Raw genomic sequence first — 19,683 nt, forward strand, 5'->3', positions numbered from 1 at the left:
TTTCTGCCTATTGTCAATAAGGCAGCAATAAACACAGTTGTGTAAACATCTCTGTGGTAGCTTTTGTGTGCATACTTCAAAGTGGTGCAGTTGGGACAAGTGGTCTCGGTTTTAGTGATTGATATATGTTTGTTTGTTTGTTTGTTTGTTTGTTTTCAGAAGCCTCCACACTTATTTCCATGCTGGCTGCACCAGTTCACAGGGACATCAGCAGTACGTACTTCTCTTTCCTCATGTTAGGGTTCAGGAGTCACCCCAAAGACCACTTAGACAATCAACTCAATCAAGCAGATATAGTTTATTGAACAGGCACCCTGGGACTCATCAAGCAGGGATGTAGGTCAGACTTGGGAGCTGAGTCTGCCACTCTGACTGTTTCCCAGGAGCAGCTTATAAAGATAAAAATCACAAAGTCTCATACATAGGTGCAGGGGAGTGCTGCTAGGCTGTTGCAGTGGTTGGTTTGAATCCAAGCTTATTGTAGCTAGCTATACACAGAAGTTCTAACTACCCTTTATTTTTGACTTTAAATATAAGTATTTTTCCTGCATATATGCCTGTATACCATGCCCATTGAGAATAGAGGTCAAAAGAGGGCATTGGGTCACCTGGCACTGCCATTTCAGATGGTTGTGAGCTACCAGATGGTGCTGCGGATGGCTCCACAAACATTATAAATGGCTGAACCATCTCTCCAGCCCCATCCTCTTTTTTTTAGAATACTCATCAATCTGACTCACATTTCTCTTTTTGGAAAAAGAAATTTTAGAGATTTGCTCCCAGTCGGTGGCTCCAATCATTTCGGGGATGTGCTGACACAGCACCTGTGACAGGAGCACCTATCATGTGCTCACCTCCTGGCCAAGAACAGGAAAGGGGAAGAGATCACTTCTTTCTCTCAAAATTGGAAGCTCTGAATGTTATGCATGGACTGATAATAACTATCTCAAATTATCTCATAGCCAAGAAAAGGCTGAGCAAACTGGTACCCAAAGAATGGCAGTATGTGGAAGAATCTGGGTCCTTGGTGATGCCCTTGAATTCAACTCAATTAAGCAAGCAGATCTGAGTATGTCAGTATGTGAGGCCAATTTACCTCTTTGTTCCAGTTGGTTGATTTGAGGGCTTCTTAAGCAAAATAACAGCTAAAAGATCTATCTGGGTTTTAGATATCAGGGTATAATACTAATGTTTATGAAAACTGAATATTATAAGCTATACATCCTACTTGGATTGCAAACTAGCCTTTAGAAAATCTGTACTTAAATTGTTGCATCCTCTAAATTTTTGTGGCCCTTTCCCAAAGCCCAGCCACCCTCTCCTGTGTTGCTGCTTCTCGTTTTCTGAGACAAACTTCAAATTCTCCTTGTCTCCAATTTGATAACCTCAGAAATGTAGCCATGTAAACTCTAAATAATGGGTGACTCCTTGGTAACAAAGAAGAGGGCAGATTGCACACAGCTGTATTTGCCTATTATAATTTCTTAACATGTTATTTAGTTTTTCATCAAAACATGAGAGAAAATTTGTCATCTGTGAAATGATGGAAGAAAAGGAGCATAAGGAACAAAGTGAAAAGTGGGAAATGAATAAAAGACTCCTTTCAAACACAGGGAGGAATGCAGACAAAAAGAGTGGGATATTTTCGATTATTGGCACAATTTCAGTTAGAAGCTGAAAGCTGGGTGAAGCTGAATAGTCTGGTAGGCATTTTTCTTTTCTCCTTCTTCTCCTCCTCCTCCTTCTTCTCCTTCTTCTCCTTCTTCTCCTTCTTCTCCTTCTTCTCCTTCTTCTCCTTCTTCTCCTTCTTCTCCTTCTTCTCCTTCTTCTCCTTCTTCTCCTTCTTCTCCTCCTCCTTTTCCTTCTCCTCTCCTTTTCCTCCCCCCCTCCTCCTTCTTCTCCTCCTTCTTCTCCTCCTCCTTCTCCTCTCCTTTTCCTCCTCCTCCTCCTTCTCCTCCTCCTCCTTCTCGTCCTCCTCCTTTTTCTCCTCCTCCTCCTCCTTCTCCTCCTCCTTCTTCTTCTCCTTCTTCTTCTCCTTCTTCTCTTTCTTCTTCTTCTCCTCCCCTCTTCCTCCTCCTTCTTCCTCCTCCTCCTCTCTTTCTTTGTGCATGCATGCAAGTGTGTGTGTGTGTTTGTGTGTGTGTGTGGGGGGGTGGTGTATGTGTGTGTGTGTGATTGTGTGTCAGTGGTGAGTTCTTAAAATATATCCCAGGCTGTCCAAAAACTTAGTATGTGGTTATAGCCTTGAATTTCTGGAAATCCTCCTGCCTAGGGCTGGAAACATTGATATAAGCTACCATGCCCTGGTTTTCACTAGACAGATCTACCTACAAAAGATCCATTCAAAGATCCTACCAGACTATGACCACACTCCATACCATGTATAAGAAGGAGTGAGAATTTGTGGCTGATAACTATTTGGAAAGCAGCTTAGAAAAACATAGTAGAGTGCTGCCTTCTGAAAACATTAGGAAGTAGTAGGGCTGCAAGAGACAAGGGAGGAAGGTTGCCCAAACACAAACAATCAAAAGAGAACAAAAGAGGGCACACCATGGGCTTGTTTTCCACTCACAGTTGCTGGGACTGAAAGAATGAAAGTGTAATGATTTTTCTGGAATTTGTTGACTTTGCATACCTACTATGTGTACTGTTTACAGAAAGGCAAAAATGGCCACAGGGAATAGAGTCAGACCTGAATATTCTCATCATATCTTTGCTCAAAGAATTATTCGCCTTTAAGGTTGAGGAGACTCAGGTTTAAAGGAACGTTGATATATCTCCTGTCGCAGGTCCCCAGACCTTACCTAGCATAACTGACGCCACGTTAGCTCAGCACACAGGCACTCAACAACTTCCAAAATGGGAACAAAAACCTAGTTCATAGTTCCAAGAAAGTCTCTAGATGTACTATATACTAACCTTATTTTTTATTTCTTGTAATAATTCTTCCTTCTCTTCTCCTTCTCCTCCTCCTCCTCCTTCTTCAAAACCAATCTATTATTTTAATACTTAAGTTCTTAACATTATAGCGCTAAACTGAAATTTATTAACATATTATATTCTTACGTTTCTTATCAATGAACACAAATAAAATTCATAAGCAAAAATAAAATAAAAACAAAAAACCCTAATAGCATTGAAAAGATCATAAAATTAAATGTGGATCCCATTAAATGGGGTTCCCAGCATTGACAGCTGAACAGAGAATGTGATTTTTCTTTAAATTCTTATTCATACAGAAGTGTGACAATCAGGATATGGTTTCTGTGCATAAATGACAAAGGGATGCAAGGCTCAGAGCTGCATAATTGGGGCAAGTTCCTCATGCAGCTGATGGCAAGTGATAAAGACTGTTTTGTGTTCTCTTAGTGTCTGTATAACATCTGTCCAGGATCTTCTGGTTTTCATAGTCTCTGGTAAAAAATCTGGTGTAATTCTGATAGGCCTGCCTTTATATGTTACTTGACCTTTTTCCTTTACTGCTTTTAATATTCTATCTTTATTTAGTGCATTTGTTCTTCTGATTATTATGTGTCGGGAGGAATTTCTTTTCTGGTCCAGTCTATTTGGAGTTCTGTAGCAAAAACAGAAGTGGATGCTCACAGTCAGCTATTGGATAGATCACAGGGCCCCCAATGGAGGAGCTAGAGAAAGTACCCAAGGAGCTAAAGGGATCTGCAACCCTATAGGTGGAATAACAATATGAACTAACCAGTAACTCCTGGAGCTCTTGTCTCTAGCTGCATATGTATCAGAAGATGGCCTAGTTGGCCATCAGTGAAAAGAGTGGCACATTGGTCTTGCAAACTTTATATGCCTCAGTACAGAGGAACACCAGGGCCAAGAAGTGGGAGTGGGGGGGGGGGTATGGGGGACTTTTGGGATAGCATTGGAAATGTAAATGAAGAAAATACCTAATTAAAAAAAAAAGACTGTTTTATTTTTGTTTGCTTGTTTTCTGCCCCTTTTTTTTTTTGGCTTCAAGTGGTAGTCTCTAGTGGGTTAATGTGAAATATTCTGGAGACTGTGGAAAGACCCACAGAGAATGAGACACTGGAATTCCATGGCCTAGGGCCTCCTCTGGGGTGATAGCACAGAAAAGGGACATTTCCTAGGGAATGTACACCTGAGACATTTCACGGTCAAACAAAATTCTCCTAACTCTAGCCCTGCCACCCCAGAGGCTCCTGACACCTCCACCTGAAACAAGAAATGACAGAAAGTCACCTGGATCTGCTGCCTTCAGAGTAAGTCTGTTTATGACTCTTTCTGAACTTAGGAAAGGCTGAACATCGATTTAATTCTGGTATCTCAGATCAATGTGAGACATCACCCATCACCGAATGTCCTGAGTTAAGTCTATGTGGTGGCTATCTCTGTTTGTCTTTACTGTTTGCTTCTCTGTATATCTTGGTGTCAGGACATGGACTTAGAACTAACAGGGCTTCACCAGATCTTGGAGAATGTCTGTGTGGTGATCTCTGGTGGGTTTACCTGGAAACATTGTGGTCATGGGAGGTGTACTGGCTAGTTTTGTGTCAACTTGACACAGCTGGAGTTATCACAGAGAAAGGAGTTTCAGTTGAGGAAATGCCTCATGAGATCCAACTGTAAGGCATTTTGTCAATTAGTGATCAAGGGGGAAAGGCCCCTTGTGGGTGGGACCATCTGTGGTCTGGTAGTCTTGGTTCTATAAGAGAGCAGGCTGAGCAAGCCAGGGGAAGCAAGCCAGTAAGGAACATCTCTCCATGGCCTCTGCATCAGCTCCTGCTTCCTGACCTGATTGAGTTCCAGTCCTTACATCTTTTGGTGATGAACAGCAGTATGGAAGTGTAAGCCAAATAAACCCTTTTCTCCCCAACTTGTTTCTTGGTCATCGTGTTTGTGCAGGAATAGAAACCCTGACTAAGACAAAATGGTACACGCGTAGTGGGGTATTCCTGTGACAACCTGACCATGTTTTGGGGAGGACTGTGGAAGGACTTTGGAACTTTGGGCTTGAAGGTCTATTCATTGTTAAGAGCTCTGTCAGATGTTGTGTAGGAGCTTGGAAGATAATGTTGAGAACAGTGCAGAAGATGGAGGTCTGGCTTGTGAAATTTCAGAGGGAAAATTAAAGACTCTTTTTAGGGCCATTGCTGTTTTGAGTGTGAAAATTCTGTAGTTCTGGTTAGCTGGGGCTGAAGAATCAGCTGTGATTAACAAGGTACCAGAACTACTAAAGCAAAACCTTTGCATTACTGGGACTATTGATGCTGGTGAGCTAAGAAATTAGCTGTGATTAAGAAGAGATCAGCATTGTTGAGGTGACATCTTCTGGGAAGTGCTTTCTGAAAGCACAAAGAGGCTGTGTTCCAGAGATAGCCAAGGTTGTACTCCTGCTGCAGTGGGACTTGGTAATGTGTAAGGGTCACCCAGGTGGTACTGGTTTTGAAGGCATGAAGGGATCACGCAGAGCATCGAGGCTCGGCACTGTAAGAGGCCATGGAAGGCCATTGGTGAAGGTGCAGCCTCAGTTCCAATTGACAGCCCAGGACTGAAGGGGTCATGCAGTGTTTTAGAGATGCCAGTACCGTAAGATGACCGCCAAGAGCAGCAGCAGCAGTGGAGTACAGGCATCTGGAGTCTAGAGGACGACTCGTGTGCTACAAAGGGCACGGCTGGAGAAGTGACACAAGCCCTTGGAGGAGTCCAGAAGATCGTGAGTTGGATCCCAGACATTGGATGGTTGGAGATTGATTTTTGCTTTTGATTGTGAGTGTGCCCTGATATTTTTCCTCTTGAAGGAAGGAACTTTTTTAGTGGAGCCCACAGTTAAGAGACTTTTAATTGTAAAAAGACTTTGGATTTTAAAAGATTTTAAAAGCTCCTGCTTCCTGACCTGCTTGAGTTCTAGTCCTGACATCCTTTGGTGATGAACAGCAGTATGGAAGTGTAAGCCGAATAAACCCTTTTCTCCCCAACTTGTTTCTTGGTCATGATGTTTGTGCAGGAATAGAAACCCTGACTAAGACAGGAGGAGAATCCATAATAGGTCACATGAGCTTCCTAACACTAACAAAGGATATATTCTACTCCTGCTAGAGGAGGCCACTAAGGAGACAGCAATATGCTCACTCAGGAGTCTGTTTGAGACAGCCAACATTTACATACCGATCTGGATACAGGCAAAGAAGTCTATACCTTATCCTGTGTCCTCAAGGTCTCAGAAAAAAAGAAAAGCTACACCTGTGTTAAAGACTAGTGGTGATGACAGAATTCCAGGACCATGGAGCACTGGAAGCAAAGCCAAATTATCTAGCTTTTTATTAGTCCCTTGAAACCAATTCACTGCTTGCCCAAGTGTCCAGTCTAATTAAGCATCCTTCTGATGATGAAAGCTGTTTAAATGCATTCACAGCCATCTGCTGGCATCCACCAACTCAAAAAATAACAATGGTGTCAATTAGCATATGAAATCTATGATAGCCATTTCCCTGCTTTGCTTTGTGACTTCCTTGTCTGTGGTCCTTCAGCAACATATTTAGTAAACTTAAAAATTTTTTTTTCTTTAACTAATAAAATTACATGTTATCACTTTCACAGTGGGACCAGTTTCTCAGGACAACCTCATTCTGCATTGAATTCGAGCTTAAACCCTTCCATTCCTTTGAGGTTACAGCCCTGTCTCGAATTGACAAGCCTCTGCCAAGCAAAAAGGATTTTGTTACCCTCAATTTTCAAAATTGCCCACCTTTCTGAAAGAAGCCAGAAGTAATATAATAAAGGGGAAAGCTGTTGAGGACAAAAGCTAATGCAGAAAGCTGATGAGGAGACATTGAGAGAATAGCCTGTAGTGTTGCCTCACTTCCCTGTCCTCAAGAGAGAGGTCAGTCCAAGGGAGCTCAGGATTTGCATTGCACTTTTTTTTTTTCACCAGAGACTATGTCTGTTTATGGTTGAAAGTAGAAAAGACACACAGAATATTCCAGAAATTCTCTGAAGACATAGATGGAAACTCCTGCTACTGGGTTGGAAGGCAGGGGCTAGATTCTCCCCGTTTCTTCCCTTTGTTGGGAAGCCTACTTGCTAAACTTGCCACACATGGAGAAACCAGTGAAGCAGATTATAGACAACAGTCCTGCAGGGCTGCTAGCTTTATACAATTATCTATGTTAGCTGTAGTCACTCACTTCCTCCTCTCGGCACAAAATAGACAAAGTGAATGCCTGGGCTTGACCAGCGTTAGAAGCTTGGCATAAGAGAGTGAGAAAAAGCAAGGCAGGCTACTGTTCATAATAATGGAAGGAGGGGAATGGATAGCAAAAAGGCTGAGTTCCTGTGAAGAAGGGAAATCAACAGAACAAGAATAGTGCCAGGATGGAAGCTGCACGAAGCCTCTGGAAGATGGTGTAACAAAGGATGGTTGCTGGTAATAGGCAACTTGCAGAAAATATCTTAGGTAGCTGAGAAAGAGGTACAAAGAGACAGGTCAGTGGAACTGTGCCACCAGACAGAAGAACCAGTAAGGTCAAGGAGATTTAAAACCCTGGTAAATCTCACACTTGAGAATGGTAGGGGTTTAAATCAGCTCCCGACACGGTTTGTGTCCTGAAGCACATGACCACGACAACTGGTCACATAGCATAGAAACCCAGAGTTCTCTATGCTAATGAGGTACCTAGATAAGGCCTCAAGTGTCGAGCCAATGAGCTTCCCTTCCAGGGCATGCCTTCCTTCAAAAGGTATTTAATGTCTGGTTCATCCCTGAGTAAATCATATGTATCATCATCCACTATAAATAAAGCAGTTTAGATAAGCAAGGACTGTCTGCTTGATCAAGGACGGACATGGGAAGAGGTCTTCCTCATACAGAGTTGCACCTAAATCTTCCATAGAAGGCCCCTCTGCTCCTGTCAGCAAGCACTTGTTGGCATCCACAATAGTGTCTGGGTTTGGTAACTGTATATGGGATGGGTCCCTTGGAGGGACAGTCACTGGATGGTCTTTCCTTTAGTTTCTGCTCCAGACTTTGTCTTTGTATCACCTCCCATGGGTATTTTGAGAGGCTCTGCCAGTGCCAGACAAATTCAGAAGTGGATATTAACAGCCAGCCACTGAATTGAGCACAGGGTACCCAAAGGAGGAGCTAGAGAAAGGACCCAAGGAGCTAAAGGGGTTTGCAGCCCCATAGGAGAAACAACAATATGAACCAACAGTACCCCCAGAGCTCCAAGGGACTAAACCACCAACCAAAGAGTACACATGGAGGAACCCATGGCTCCAGCCACATATGTAGCAGAGGATGGCCTTGTTGGACATCAATTGGAGGAGAGACCCTTGGTCCTGTGAAGGCTTAATGCCCCAGTATAGGAATGCCAGGAAAGGGAAGCAGGAGTGGGTGGGTTAGTGAGCAGGGGGAAGGTTATGGGATGTGGGTATTGGAGGGGAAATGAGGAAAGGGGATAACATTTGAAATGTAAATAAAGAAAATATCTAATTAAAAAAAATAAAAAAGAAATAAAGAAAAGAAGAAGGCCCCTCTGCACTCCTGGCATTTGCCTTGAGCTAAGCCTAATTCCCCTACTCTGGGCTCATCACAGACCCAAGGGACCATTCCCATCTCCTCAAGGTTCTCAAGGTCTTCTAGGTACACAGGAGGATGGGAACTCTCCCACTCCCCAACCCCTCACTACAGTTCTTTACTCTTTGTGGCTCCCAGCAGCATCTGAATGTGCAGGATTTGAGAACAATAGACTTAGTCTCTGTCCCCACCATTTCTCACCCAGAAAAACACAGGTCAGAACTGCTATCTTAGGCTTCGTTTTACCTTCCCTGAATGGCATATAGCATCCCAGGAGACCCACTACCACCACCCAGCTTCGAGGTAGAAACGCTGACTAGCATCCTGATGTTTGGCCTCCTGGAGTGGCATTTCAGCATCCCAACAATGAGGTAAAACATGCAGAGATTCCCTATGAAAAGGGCTTATAAAGAGATTTTGCATGTATGCCTCAATTCAATAAAAAGAAGTAGAAATCCCACAGTCCAAAACTCTGACTCACAACTGTCCCTGTCTAAAAGAACTGCAGGGACAAAAATGGAGAAGATACTGAGGGAAAGGTGGTCCATTAACAGGCCCAACTTGGGATCCATCTCAAGGGGAGGTTCCAAGGCCTGACACTACTACTGATGCTATGGTGTGCTTACAGACAGGAGCCCTCCAAGAGGCCCAACAAGCAGCTTATTGAGACACATGCAGGTAGTTCCATCCAACCATTGGACTGAAGTCAGGGAACCCTATGGCTGAATTGGTGAAAGGCTGAAAGAAGTTGAGGAGGGGGGGTGACCCCATAGGAAGACCAGCAGTCTAACTAACCAGGATCCCTGAGATCTGTGACACTGGGCCATCAACCAGGAAGCAAACACTAGTTGGTCCTAGGCCCCAGACACATATACAGCAGAAGACTGCCTGGTCTGTCCTCAGTGGGAAAAGATAAGCCTAACCCTTGAAAGACTTGAGGTCTCAGGGAATAAGGAGCCCTGGTGGGGGTAGGGAACATCCTCTTGAAGACAGAGGAAAAGAAGAATGGGATGAGGAACTGTGGGAGGACAGACCAGGAGGAGGGCAACAACTGGACTGTAATTAAATAAAAGTAATAAAAAAATTAAAGTGAAAATTAAAAAAAAAAAGAAATAGAAATCATAGTTATCTCTTCTTTCTCACATGAGGTTGGCAACAGCTCTCTGTCCATCCCAATATAGATAAGTTCTTGTTCTCAAATATACACACACACATATATATATATATATATATATATATATATATATTCATTCTAAGTTATATACACCCTCCCTCATACTGCATAGGTGTAACTATACTTTTCTAGGACTTCCTCCACTTTATACTGCATCCACAAATATAGACCATCCAACAATCATAAATTACAAAGGCTAAAAATGAATTTTACAGTGATACTTTCTATCTGGATGACTAATCATATTATTGGCATTTTTTTTTTACAAAAATCAGTTTTTCCTATAGTTTGCAGCCTTGCACCTGAATCATCTGTATCTATTTACAAAATATAGAGTCCACAATTACACTACTACACAGGTGATTTAGACCTTTTGTCATGAAAGAGACTTGAGATTGCAAATTTTAAATAAATTTTATCAAATCCTTACACTTGGAAAAACTGAAAGCAGTCTTTAGAAGTTACGATAAATCAGGAAAAGCAAGAATTTAATATGTAGATTTAAAAATGTAAATATATACCTAAATTCAAAATTAGATAAACCAAGGCAATTGAAGCAGTTGCCTCTTGGGGCAATGATACAAACTCATTTCCATGGGATTTATCAATTGTCCATCCTAATAAACACATTCTAGAAAAATGCACTCAGAAAACATGTCTACTATAGGAAATTTGGGGTCTGGTAAATAGTTTCTAAAAATTCCTCAATTTTGATTGTTATTTTCCCATTCAAACTTTGCCTCTTGAATATGTTATGTCAAATGAGAGACAAGAACACAGAGTAACTTAGAATTCAAGGGCATCCGAGGACACAGCTGTCCTATGGATATAACTCACAATCCACCCTCCTTGTGGCCTTGCCCCCTCTGGTTCTGCTCTGTAGTCTTTCTCTCTTCACAACCTTTGCTCTGACCATGAGGTCATGGGAATATTTTACCTTCCTGTGGTTTTAGCTTCCCTTGGCACATCCTTCTGTCTTAACATCACCCAGCTCTTTTCTAATTTCCACAAAACCTACTTGACACGTATGGAATGAAACTTTACTTGTTTCTTAAAACCTATCTCCAATCTTGTATTTGCTTTTCAGGACCTTTTTACCTACATTTGTTCTCCTGTGGAACCTGAACAAAACAAACAATTATTGAGTGAATATTTGAAGTTGCTTTTTAATTATCACGTTCTAATTTCATTCATTGACTTAAGGGGGTGCTTTTAGACTTCTGATATTTTTGTTCAGATACTTAATATTCTAAAAGATTGTTGAGTTATTAGCTTTGGAAGTTTGATCACCAGAAAACAAAAAGAGCTCTGCATGGCACAAGCTGATATTTCTGATGGTCAGGAAGTTGGAGAAGAACCACTGATTTCAAGTCTGTCTGCATGACAGGGATTAAGGAGTTTTTATTTCAAACAGAAAAGGACAAAAGTCCAAAATATTCAAGAATATCTTTATAATCTAAAACAACTCTAGAATACTATGGGTCAGTAAAAGTGTGTGTGTGTCTGTCTGTCTGTCTGTGTGTGTGTATGTGTGTGTGTGTAGAGGGTGTGTGTAAAGAGAAATAATAGGGCGCCAAGAGAAAAGTAACATTGATTTTGTCTGGAGCACACTGATGGGATGCATAGTGCTAAATCTGATGTTCACATGTAAGCATGAAGGTAGATATACGCACATACTATGAGAAGCCTGCAGCTGGAGGCCCAAGCAGATCCACTGAGTGGAGGCTAAGAGCAGCTGTGTGAAACCTGGAACGAGACAAGGGGTTTCGGTTAAACAGATAGAATTTCAAAGCCTAACTCAGCCCTACTGAGACCCTGGCCAAATGGTTAACATTTGCTGACCCTCAATTTCTGTGCCTCTGCAGGCTAGGAGGGACTGGCTTTGGGGGCTGCAGTGACAGGTAGAGATAAAGTAGGAGCCAGCACATGGTGGGAACAGTAAACCAGTTGTCACTGTGGAAATGGCTAGGTGCTACACTTTTGTACATTGAGTCCTATCGTGTACCTAGAACATAAAATCAATATTCCCTCCATCTACCTGGAAACTATTATTTATTCCAAGAAACTGGCTTCAAATCAGGAATGTTTAGGGCAAAGGTTGGTTTTTACTGCTGTTTAAGCAGCAAGGGCTGTGTTGAAAGCTTCAGGGTCAGTAAACCCTACGTAAACAAGGCCAACTCAAAGTTCTATATTTAAAATCTGCTAGTCTAAAATACTACAATAATTTTCCATGTTCGTAAAGGTCTTGACACCCATATCTAGAAGATACTGCACTTTTAAAGGTTAGCTTGCTGTGGAAAGCCATAACTGAATATCAATGACTGAGTGATGTGGGGAAAATTGTAATGAACACCTTAAGTTCTCATTTGACAAATTCCTGCCCTTGGACTCTGGTAAGAAAAATGCGTATTTTCTGGAGACAAGGACTCCCCTTTGTCAAGGTGCCCTGGCTAAGATGTAGACATTTCTTGTGGTCAGCTTTCTCTATAATATGTTATTTTTGCAATTGCAAAGCTCTAATAAATTGAAAATGTATCGAGGAGTATCCGCTGCAACAGAGATAAACCTCAAAGGACATAAAACAAGTTTGAAAACTAGTAGTAGTTTCTACTGGGAAGACAGTCTCTGCAGCTAACTGTCGGAAGCCACCAGAAATAGCAGAAGACAGCAGCAGGGAGGAGCAAGCAGAATGGGAAGTTATATGGTATGAGCTATGTAAACTCTGCCATGTGTGAAATCCTCAGCCATTGCCTCCCCAGCTGCCACTTGGCCCCCAGTCAGCCTAGTGTAGATCTCCTGTGTTTTCAGAAGCAATGCGGAAGAAAAGGATGCAACTAGGCTCTGAATGTATCATCAAGATCATTTGAACAAAGGTGTCAGAGTCCTAGGTGCCAGATCCTGTGTCCTGATGGAGGAGAAGGCTACTTCTAGGATGCCAGCCCAGGTACTCCTTATCCTATAATGTGAGATGTGCCCAGACAAGTGTGTGAGAGAGAGGGCACCTGAAACACTATCATCCTTGTGCTTGGGTCAAAAGACAGTATTGTTTAAGCTGTTTTTATTTTTTTTTTTTTCTTAAGAAGAATCCTCCTGAAATGCATGTAGCATACCAGCCTCAGAGGCACCGGCTTGCTGTAAGCCTAGGATAAATATGTTTATTTGGTTTTCAGTCCTCACCTGGTGGGCCCTTGAAATGTTATTTCTGGACTTGCAAAGCATTGCAATTCTATTTTCCAAGGACTATTCAGGCTAATCTGCTACCACCACCGTGGAAGGAAAATAAAGATTCTTCTTTCTGGCTGCTAATCCCAACCTAGAGTCTAAAGTGTAATAAGGCCATCTTCAAAGACAAAAGATCATGTGTTTTCAAGCATTTCTTCCAGGCAAACATTTTCCTATCAAGTGGTTGCTTTCATTAACTACCATCTGCAGGCAAGGCTGGGCTTGGCTTGGTTTTTAGAACAATAAGGACCCATAAGGAAATAACATTGCCTAGGCCGAGTCCAAGCAGGGTATCTCCTTCACTTCTGGGGTGCTGTCTCTACTCCTCAGCTTAGCTTCACTTCACCTCAGCCATCAAATTTGTTCCACTTTCTAGGACATGTTGGTTTCGTTTTTTGAGACAGAGTTTGACTCTGTTGTTCTAGCTGGCCTGGAGTCTGCAGAGATCTGCTTGGTTCTGCTTCCTGTGTACTGATTTTAAAGGTGCATACCACCCATACATGCCATGAAGCCTGGCAGTGCTTAATTTTCAATGTTATTTTTCTCCTTTCTCAGTGTTTACAGACCTCCCCAAGGCTTAACTTCTGACCACTGGCCACTTGCCCCTTTTGGTTTGTATTATTGTTTTCCTTTTGGTTCTTTCAGTTCTCTTCTGAGTCATCTGTCCCATGTGTTAGTTTTCACGGCTCCAACAAAAATAGATGAGCTAACAATGGAGAAGAGGGAAAGATCTCCTTTAACCCAAGATTTCAGAGATTGAAGTTCACAAGTCTTGATTCCATGGCCATGGGCAGAACGTCCTAGTGGTAGAAGCTGTAACAGAGCTTGTGATAGAGAGAACACAGAGAAGCAGGAAGTGACCAGGGACAGGAGATCACTGAGAAGAATCAACAGTAACTTATTACCTCCAGTTAAATTCTGCTTCTTTATGTTTCTAGAATAATTGTTCTTTTCAAAATCAGTGCATGGGAGTGGGGGGGGGGGGAGCAAGCCTCCAACAAGAGAGCCTTCTCAGTAGGAATAGTTGATATGAAAATTACAAAGCCTGTGTTTGGTAATGACCCAAATTGGTCTCCACACGCTACATAATTCCCTAGCCTAGAGACATCCTCACATACAGCTACCCAAGTAAAAGCACACAGCAGGTCACTGACACACAATCCCCATCCTAGTCCTAACCATCTCAACTCATACTAGTAGGAGTGAAAAGCTCTTATTTCTCATTTTCTTGGGTTCACCTTTGCCAGAAACCTTTTCTTCTAACTCCAATATAGAAAATTTATGTTCACTTCATATTTCAGTGAATATAATTTGAATATTATTTCAAATGGTTTGATTTCCAAATTATGAATCACCCACATATAGCAATGCATCTTTACTGGTAGCTTCTAACAATTACCACTTGGCCTTTGAAGAACCTCTTATGTACTAAGCCTTCATGCTAAGTCTCAATCCAGTCTGTTCCTTTCATTCTATATCTTCTTATTCAAATGCCATGTCATGATCCTTGATGTAAATAACATTTCTTTAGGAACCTTGGCATTCTCTCTCCTCTGATTCCTCACACATCATTATATGAAATACTCTTCCATGACTGGGCTGAAGCTTCTGAAATGAGAAGCAAACATAAACTGTTCTTCCTTAAACAAACAGTGTTGTCAACATTCCAAACCTCTATTTGCCTTTGGAGACTATCACACTCAACCTGGACCCACACTTGCTACTGAGATTTATTTATGATAAGATTTAGGCATATCTAAATTGGTGTATAAAAACAATAGCGCCGGGCATGGTGGCACACGCCTTTAATCCCAGCACTCAGGAGGCAGAGGCAGGTGGGTTTCTGAGTTCAAGGCCATCCTGGTCTACAAAGTGAGTTCCAGGACAGCCATGGCTATACAGAGAAACTCTGTCTCAAAATAACAAAAAACAAAAACAAAAACAAAAAAAAAACAAAAAAACAAAAAACAAAAAGCAAAAGAACCAAAACAAAACAACAACAACAAAAAAACAGTAGCAAGAAATTTTACCTAAAGAAATCCAGTACTACTCCAAGAGAGTAACCTTACTTCTGCCCATCAGTTCTACTGATTTCCAGCACATGACTCCTCATTTCACCATTTCCATCAGCACCATTGGTGACTGCTTACCATGCTCCAAGGTGTATGGACAATTCTATCATTCACAGAGTAAATAGAAGCATCAAGAAGAATTCTTTCATTTTAAATTATTAGTTATAAGAACTTAATGTTCCTTCAGGTTTCTGTCTGCACCCCAGAGCTGACCCTAGGCCACAGCTCTCCATACTCAAATCCTGCTGGGAGAGTGCTGGTCTCCCAGGAGTGCTGATACACTTGACAGCATAGGTAAGACCACCACATCTGCTCAAATACCTGGCCCAATAGTAACCCACACAGAGCCATCGGGACAGGATCCTTCCAGTTTCCATCTGCACCCCAGAGCTGACACTGTGCCACAGCTCTTCATACCCAAATTCCTCCCAGAGAACTGGACTCACAAGAGTGCTGACACACAGGCTTACAGGATGGAAAAGCCACAGTCAGAGACAGCAAGGCCAGCTAACTCCAGAGATAACGAGATGACAAGAAGCAAGGACAAGAACATAAGTAACAGAAACCAAGACTACTTGGCATCACCAGAACCAAGTTCTCCCATCATAGTAAACCCTGGATACTGCAACAAACTGGAAAAGCAAGGCTCTGATTTAAAAATCACATCTCATGATGATGGTACAGGACTTTAAGAAGGACATAAGTAAATCCCTTAAATACAGGAGAATACAAGTAAACAGGTAGAAGCTCTTAAAGAGGAAACACCAAAAAAATCTCTTAAAGAATTACAGGAAAACACAAATAAACAGGTGAAGGAATTGAACAAAACCATCCAGGACCTAAAAATGGAAATAAAAACAATAAAGAAATCACAAAGAAGACAACCTTGGAGATAGAAAACCTAGGAAAGAGATCAGGAGTCATAGATGCAAGCATCCCCAACAGAATGCAAGCAATAGAAGAGAGAATCTCAGGGGCAGAAGATACCTTAGAAAACATTGACACAACAGTCAAAGAAAATGCAAAATGCAAAAAGCTCTTAGACCAAAACATCCAGGAAATCCAGGACACAATGAGAAGATCAAATCTAAGGATAATAGGTATAGAAGAGAGTGAAGACTCCCAACTTAAAGGGCCAATAAATATCTTCAACAAAACTATAGAAGAAAATGTCCCCAACCTAAAGAAAGAAATGCCCATGAACATACAAGAAGCCTACAGAATTCCAAATAATTTGGATCAGAAAAGAAATTTCTCCAGTCACACAATAATAAAAACACCAAATGCATTAAATAAAGAAAAAATATGAAAAGCAGTGAGGGAAAAAGTTCAAGTAACATATAAAGGCAGACCTATCAGAATTACACCAGACTTCTCACCAGAGACTATGAAAGCTAGAAGATCCTGGGCAGATGTCATACAGACCCTAAGAGAACACAAATGCTAGACCAGGCTACTATACCCAGCAAAACTCTCAATTAGCATAGATGGAGAAGCCAAAGTATTCCATGACAAAACCAAATTTACTCAATATCTTTCCACAAATCCAGCCCTACATGCTCCAACACAAGGAAGGAAACTATACCCTAGAAAAAACAAGAAAGCAATCTTCTTTAACCTAACCTAAAAGAAGATAGCCACACAAAGATAATTCCACAACTAACAACAAAAATAACAGGAACCAACAATCATTAGCCTTTAATATTTCTCAACAACAATGGACTCAATTCCCTAATAAAAAGACATAGGCTAACAGACTGTATGCATAAACAGGACCCAGCATTTTGTTGCATAAAGGAAACATACATCAGTGACAAAGATAGACAGTACCCAAGACTAAAAGGCTGGAATTTTTTTTCCAAGGAAATGGTCCCAAGAAACAAGTTGGCGTAGCCATTCTAATATCAAATAACAGACTTTTAACCAAAGGTTATCAAAAGACATGGGGAAGGGCACTTCATACTCATCAAAGGAAAAATCCATCCAGATGAACTCTCAATTCTGAGCATCTACCTCTCAAATGTAAGGGCAACTAAATTCATAAAAGAAACTTTACTAAAGATCAAAGCACACATTGCACCTCACACAATAATAGTGAGAGACTTCAAAATCCCACTCTCATCAATGGACAGATCATGGAAACAGAAAATAAATGAGACACAAAGAAAGTAACAGAAGTTATGAACCAAATGGATTAAACAGATATCTATAGAACAATTCACCCTAAAACAAAAGAATATACCTTCTTCTCAGCACCTCATACTACCCTCTCCAAAATTGACAATATAATCAGTCACAAAACTGGTCTCAACAGATACAAAAAGATTGAACTAATCCCATGCATCCTATCGGATGACCACAGACTAAGGCTGGTCTTCAATAGCAAAATATAAAATCAAATCAAATCAAATCAAATCAAATCAAATCAAATCAAATCAAATAAAATAAAATAAAACAAAACAAAACAAAACAAAAACAGAAAGCCCACATACACTCGGAGGCTGAACAATGCTCTACTTGATAACTTGGTCAAGGAAGAAATAAATAAAGACATTAAAGACGTTTTAGAATTTAATGAAAATGAAGGCACAACATACCAAAACTAATGGGACACAAAGAAAGCAGTACTCAGAGAAAAACTCATAGCTCTGAGTGCCTCTAAAAAGAAACTGGAAAAAGCATATACTAGCAGCTTGACAGTACACCTGAAAGCTCTAGAACAAAAAGAAAAAAAAATACACCCAAGAGGAGTAGATGGCAGAAAATAATCAAATCGGGACTGAAATCAACCAATTGGAAACAAAGAGACCTATACAAGGAATCAACAAAACCCGGAGCTGGATCTTTGAGAAAATCAAGAAAATAGACAAACCCTTAGCCTGACTATCCAGAGGCCACAGAGACAGTGTCCAAATTAACAAAATCAGAAATGAAAAGGGAAACATAACAATAGAAACCAAGAAAATTCAAAAAATCATCAGATCCTACTACAAAAGCCTATATTGAAAAAAACTGGAAAATCTGGATGATGTGGACAATTTTCTAGACAGATACCAGGTACCAAAGTTAAATCAGGATCAATCCGATTAACAATCTAAACAGTCCCATAACCCCTAAAGAAATAAAATCAGTCATTAAAAGTCTCCCAACCAAAAATATTCCAGGACCAAAGGGTTTAGTGCAGAATTCTATCAGACCTTCAAAGAAGACATAATACCAGTACTCTTAAAACTGTTCCACAAAATAGAAACAGAAGAAACACCACCCAATTCATTCTATGAAGCCACAGTTACACTGATGCCTAAACCACACAAAGACCCAAAAAGAAAGAGAACTTCAGACCAATTTCCCTTATGCATATTGATGCAAAATTTCTCAATAAAATTCTTGCAACTATAATCCAAGAACACATCAAAACGATCATTCACCATGAATAAGTAGGCTTCATATCAGGGATGCTGGGGTGGTTCAATAAACAGAAATCGGTCGACCTAATCCACTTCATAAACAAACTCAAAGCAAAAAAACCCCAAAAAACCAAAAACCAAAAACCAAAACAAAAAACACATTATCATTCCCTTAGATGCTGAAAGGCATAAGACAAAATTCAACATCCCTTCATGTTAAAAGGCTTGGAAAGATCAGGAATTCAAGGCCCATACCAAAACACAGTAAAAGCAATATGCAGCAAGCCAGTAGTCAATATTAAGCTAAATGGAGAAAAATTTGATGCAATTCCACTAAAATCAGGAACTAAACAAGGCTACTCGACTCTCTTCCTACCTATTCAATATAGTACTTGAAGTTCTAGCTAGAGCAATTAGACAGCAAAGGGATACAAATTGGAAAGGAAGAGGTCAAAATATCACTATTTGCAGCTGGTATGATAGTATATTTAGGTGACCCCAAAGTTTTAATAGAGAACGGTAGCTGCATATAAGGTTAACTCAAATCAGTTAAAGGATAAATGGTCTGTGAAAGAAATTAGGGAAATGACACCCATCACAATAGTCACAAATACTATAAAATGTCTTGGTGTGACTCTCACCAAACAAGTAAAAGATTGGTACTAGAAGAACTTCAAGTCCCTCAAAAAAGAAATACAAGAAAACCTCAGAAGATGGAAAGATCTCCCATGCTCATGGATTGGCAGGTTTAATATAGTAAAAATGGCCATCTTGGCAAAAGCAATCTACAGATTCAATGCAATCCCTGTCAACATTCTAACTCAATTCTACATAGAGTTAGAAAGAGTAATTCTCAAATTCATTTGAAATAACAACAAAAAAAAAAAAACCCCACAGGATAGTGAAAACTATTCTCAATAATAATAGAACATCTGGGGGAATCACCATCTCTGACATCAAGCTGTACTACAGAGCAATAGTGATAAAAACTGCATGGTATTGGTACAATGACAGGCAAGTAGATCAATGGAATAGACTTGAAGACCCAGAAATGAACCCACACACCTATGGTTACTTGATCTTTGACAAAGAAGTTAAAACTATCCAGTGGAAAAAGACAGCATTTTCAATGAATGATGCTGGTTCAACTGGTGGTGAACATGTAGAAGAATGCAAATTGATCCATCCTTATTTCCCTGTACAAAGCTCAAGTCCAAGTGGATCAAGGACCTCCAAATAAAATCA

This window comes from Mus musculus, chromosome 19 (genome assembly GCF_000001635.26).
Source record: "Mus musculus strain C57BL/6J chromosome 19, GRCm38.p6 C57BL/6J".
NCBI classification, from domain to species: Eukaryota; Metazoa; Chordata; class Mammalia; order Rodentia; family Muridae; genus Mus; species Mus musculus.